This window comes from Triticum urartu, chromosome 7A (genome assembly GCF_056163025.1).
Source record: "Triticum urartu cultivar PI428250 chromosome 7A, HENAU_Tu73, whole genome shotgun sequence".
Lineage (NCBI taxonomy): Eukaryota > Viridiplantae > Streptophyta > Magnoliopsida > Poales > Poaceae > Triticum > Triticum urartu.
In genome coordinates this window covers 598469787-598475786 of record NC_141879.1, presented here as the reverse complement: position 1 = coordinate 598475786, position 6000 = coordinate 598469787, and positions in this window count along the sequence as shown.

Here is a 6000-nt window from a genome sequence, read left to right as displayed (position 1 = left end):
TAGTTGAACCGAGTGTGGCTACGCCCGGTCCTTGATAAGGTTAAAACAGCACCAACTTGACAAACTATCGTTGTGGTTTTGATGCGTAGGTAAGAACGGTTCTTGCTAAGCCCATAGCAGCCACGTAAAACTTGCAACAACAAAGTAGAGGACGTCTAACTTGTTTTTGCAGGGCATGTTGTGATGTGATATGGTCAAGACGTGATGAGATGTAAGTTGTGGTATAAGATGATCATGTTTTGTTGAAGTTATCGGCAACTGACAGAAGCCTTATGGTTGTCTCTTTATTGCATAAGATGCAAGTGCCAAATAATTGCTTTATAATTATCGCTATGCGATAGCAATAGTTGCAAGAGCAATAGTTGGCGAGACGACCATGTGACGACACATTGATATAGATCAAGATGATGGAGATCATGGTGTCATGCCGGTGACGATGGAAATCATGATGATGTTTTGGAGATGGAGATCAAAGGCACAAGATGATGATGGCCATATCATGTCACATATTTTGATTGCATGTGATGTTTATCTTTTATGCATCTTATCTTGCTTTAATTGACGGTAGCATTATAAGATGATCTCTCACTAAATTTCAAGATAAAAAGTGTTCTCCCTGAGTATGCACCGTTGCCAAAGTTCGTCGTGCCCAGACACCACGTGATGATCGGGTGTGATAAGCTCTACGTCCATCTACAACGGGTGCAAGCCAGTTTTGCACACGCAGAATACTCAGGATAAACTTGACGAGCCTAGCATATGCAGATATGGCCTTGGAACACTGAGACCGAAAGGTCGAGCGTGAATCATATAGTAGATATGATCAACATAGTGATGTTCACCATTGAAAACTACTCCATTTCACGTGATGATCGGTTATGGTTTAGTTGATTTGGATCACGTGATCACTTAGAAGATTAGAGGGATGTCTTTATAAGTGGGAGTTCTTCAGTAATATGATTAATTGAACTTTAATTTATCATGAACTTAGTCCTGATAGTATTTGCATATCTATGTTGTAGATCAATAGCTCGCATTATTGCTTCCGTATGTTTTATATGGGTTCCTAGAGAAAACTAAGTTGAAAGATGATAGTAGCAATGATGTGGACTGGGTCCGTGATCTGAGGTTTATCCTCATTGCTGCACAGAACAATTATGTCCTTGATGCACCACTAGGTGACTGACCTATTGCAGGAGCAGATGCAGACGTTATGAACGTTTGGCTAGCTCAATATGATGACTACTTGATAGTTTAGTGCACCATGCTTAACAGCTTAGAATCAGGATTTCAAAGACGTTTTGAACGTCATGGACCATATGAGATGTTCCAGGAGTTGAAGTTAATATTTCAAGTAAATACCCGAGTTGAGAGATATGAAGTCTCCAACAAGTTCTATAGCTAAAAGATGGAGGAGAATAGCTCAAGCAGTGAGCATGTGCTCAGATTGTCTGGGTACTACAATCGCTTGAATCAAGTGGGAGTTAATCTTCCATATAAAATAGTGATTGACAGAATTCTCCAGTCACCATCACAAGTTAGTAGAACTTTGTGATGAACTATAATATGCAAGGGATAACGGAAACAATTCTCAAGCTCTTCGTGATGCTGAAATCGACGAAGGTAGAAATCAAGAAAAGCATCAAGTGTTGATGGTAAAACTACTAGTTTCAAGTAAAGGGACAAAGGGAAGAAAGGGGAACTTCAAGAAGAACGGCAAACAAGTTGTTGCTCAAGTGAAAAAACCCAAGTCTGGACCTAACCCTGAAACTGAGTGCTTCTACTGCAAAGGGACTGGTCATTGGAAGCGGAACTACCCCAAGTAATTGGCGGATAAGAAGGATGGCAAAGTGAACATAGGTATATTTGATATACATGTTATTGATGTGTACTTTACTAGTGTTTATAGCAAACCCTTAGTATTTGATACTAGTTCAGTTGCTAAGATTAGTAACTCAAACCGGAGTTGCAAAATAAACAGAGACTAGTTAAGGGTGAAGTGACGATGTGTATTGGAAGTGGTTCCAAGATTGATATGATCATCATCGCACACTCCCTATACTTTCGGGATTAGTGTTGAACCTAAAATAAATGTTATTTAGTGTTTGCGTTGAGCATAAATATGATTGGATCATGTTTATTGCAATACGGTTATTCATGTAAGTTAGAGAATAATTGTTGTTCTGTTTACATGAATAAAACCTTCTATGGTCATACACCCAATGAAAATGGTTTGCTGGATCTCGATCGTGGTGGTACACATTCTCATAATATTGAAGCCAAAAGATGCAAAGTTAATAATGATAGTGCAACTTATTTGTGGCACTGCCGTTTAGGTCATATTGGTGTAAAGCGCATGAAGAAAATCCATGTTGATGGGCTTTTGGAATCACTTGATTATGAATCAGTTGATGCTTGCGAACCGTGTCTCATGGGCAAGATGACTAAGACTCCGTTCTCCAGAACAATGGAGCAAGCAACTGACTTATTGGAAATAATACATACTGATGTATGCAGTCCGATGAATGTTGAGGCTCGCGGCGGGTATCATTATTTTCTGAACTTCACGGATGATTTGAGCAGATATGAGTATATCTACTTAATGAAACACAAGTCTGAAACATTTGAAAAGTTCAAAGAATTTCAGAGTGAAGTGGAGAATCATCGTAACAAAAATAAAAGTTTCTACGATATGATCGTAGAAGTAAAATATTTGAGTTACGAGTTTGGCCTTCAATTAAAACAATGTGAAATAGTTTCACTACTCATGCCACCTAGAACACCACAGTGTAATGGTGTGTCCGAACGTCGTAACCGTACTTTATTAGATATGGTGCGATCTATGATGTCTCTTACCAATTTTCCACTATCATTTTGGGGTTATGCATTAGAGACAGCTACATTCACGTTAAATAGGGCACCATCTAAATCCGTTGAGACGACACCGTATGAACTATGGTTTGGCAAGAAACCTAAGTTGCCGTTCTTAAAATTTGAGGTTGCAATGCTTATGTGAAAAAGTTTCAACCTGATAAGCTCAAACCCAAATCGGAGAAGTGCATCTTCATAGGGTACCCAAAAGAAAATGTTGGGTACACCTTCTATCACAGATCCGAAGGCAAGATATTCATTGCTGAGAATGGATCCTTTCTAGAGAAGGAGTTTCTCTCGAAAGAAGTGAGTGGGAGGAAAGTAGAACTTGATGAGGTAACTGTACCTGCTCCCTTATTGGAAAGTAGTTCATCACAGAAATCTGTTCCTGTGACTACTACACCAATTAGTGAGGAAGCTAATGATGATGATCATGTAACTTCAGATCAAGTTACTACCGAACCTCATAGGTAAACCAGAGTGAGATCCGCACCAGAGTGGTATGGTAATCCTGTTCTGGAGGTCATGTTACTTGACCATGACGAGCCTATGAACTATGAGGAAGCGATGATGAGCCCAGATTCCATGAAATGGCTTGAGGCCATGAAATCTGAGATGAGATCCATGTATGAGAACAAAGTATGGACTTTGATTGACTTGCCCATTGATCGGCGAGCCATTGAGATTAAATGGATCTTCAAGAGGAAGACTGAAAGGATCGAGAAGAGGTGTCTAGAGGGGGGTGATTAGACACTAAGTGCCAAAAGTTGTAGTTTTTAATATTCTTAAGTTTAAGTGGAGTTTAAGCACAAGTTTAACAAACACAATACATATCAAGCAAGCATGCAATGAGTATATGAGCATCGGAAAGTAAAGCATGCAAATTGCAAGAATGTAAAGAGAAGGGTTTGGAGTATTCAAACGCAATTGGAGACACGGATGTTTTATGGTGGTTCCGATTGTTGGGGAACGTAGCATAAATTGAAAATTTTCCTACATGTCACCAAGATCTATCTATGGAGTCATCTAGAAACAAGGGAGGAGTGGATCTACATACCCTTGTAGATCGCGCGCGGAAGCGTTCAAGAGAACGGGGTTGATGGAGTCGTACTCGTCGTGATCCAAATCACCGATGATCCTAGCGCCGAACGGACGGCACCTCCGCGTTCAGCACACGTATGGAGCAGCAACGTCTCCTCCTTCTTGATCCAGCAAGGGGGAAGGAGAGGTTGATGGAGATCCAGCAGCACGACGGCGTGGTGGTGGAAGTAGCGGGATTCCAACAGGGCTTCGCCAAGCGCTGTGGGAGGAGGAAGATGTGTCATGGGAGGGAGAGGGAGGCGCCAGGGCTTAGGTATGGTTGCCCTCCCTTCCCCCCACTATATATAGGGCCAAGGGAGAGGGGGGGCGCAGCCTTGGCCCTTCCTCCAAGGAAGGGTACGGCCAGGGAGGAGTCCCACCTCCCCAAGGCACCTAGGAGGTGCCTTCCCCTTTAGGACTCTTCCTTTCCCTCATCTCTTGGCGCATGGGCCTCTTGGGGCTGGTGCCCTTGGCCCATATAGGCCAAGGCGCACCCCCTACAGCCCATGTGGCCCCCCGGGGTAGGTGGCCCCACCCGGTGGACCCCCGGGACCCTTCCGGTGGTCCCGGTACAATACCGGTGACCCCGAAACTTGTCCCGATGGCCGAAATAGCACTTCCTATATATAATTCTTTACCTCCGGACCATTCCGGAACTCCTCGTGACGTCCGGGATCTCATCCGGGACTCTGAACAACTTTCGGGTTACCGCATACTAATATCTCTATAACCCTAGCATCACCGAACCTTAAGTGTGTAGACCCTACGGGTTCAGGAACCATGCAGACATGACCGAGACGTTCTCTGGCCAATAACCAATAGCGGGATCTGGATACCCATGTTGGATCCCACATGCTCCACGATGATCTCATCGGATGAACCACGATGTCAAGGACTTAATCAATCCCGTATACAATTCCCTTTGTCTATCGGTACGATACTTGCCCGAGATTCGATCGTCGGTATCCCGATACCTTGTTCAATCTCGTTACCGGCAAGTCTCTTTACTCGTCCGTAACACATCATCCCGTGATCAACTCCTTGATCACATTGTGCACATTATGATGATGTCCTACCGAGTGGGCCCAGAGATACCTCTCCGTTTACACGGAGTGATAAATCCCAGTCTCGATTCGTGCCAACCCAACAGACACTTTCGGAGATACCTGTAGTGTACCTTTATAGCCACCCAGTTACGTTGTGACGTTTGGCACACCCAAAGCACTCCTACGGTATCCGGGAGTTGCACAATCTCATGGTCTAAGGAAACAATACTTGACATTAGAAAAGCTTTAGCATACGAACTACATGATCTTGTGCTAGGCTTAGGATTGGGTCTTGTCCATCACATCATTCTCCTAATGATGTGATCCCGTTATCAACGACATCCAATGTCCATGGTCAGGAAACCGTAACCATCTATTGATCAACGAGCTAGTCAACTAGAGGCTTACTAGGGACATGGTGTTGTCTATGTATCCACACATGTATCTGAGTTTCCTATCAATACAATTCTAGCATGGATAATAAACGATTATCATGAACAAGGAAATGTAATAATAACTAATTTATTATTGCCTCTAGGGCATATTTCCAATAGTCTCCCACTTGCACTAGAGTCAATAATCCAGTTCACATCGATATGTGATTAACACTCAAGGTCACATCCCCATGTGACTAACACCCAAAGAGTTTACTAGAGTCAATAATCTAGTTCACATTACCATGTGATTAACACTCGATGAGTTCTGGGTTTGAACATGTTATGCTTGTGAGAGATGTTATAGTCAACGGGTCTGAATCTTTCAGATCGTATGTACTTCGCAAATCTCTATGTCATCTTGTAGATGCAGCTACTACGCTATATTTGGAGCTATCCAAATAACTGTTCTACTATACGAATCCAGTTTACTACTCAGAATAATCTGGATTAGTGTCAAAGTTTGCATCGGCATAACCCTTTACGAAAAACTCTTTTACCACCTCCATAATCGAGAAAATTCCTTAGTCCACTAGTTACTAAGGATAACTTTGACCGCTGTCCTGTGA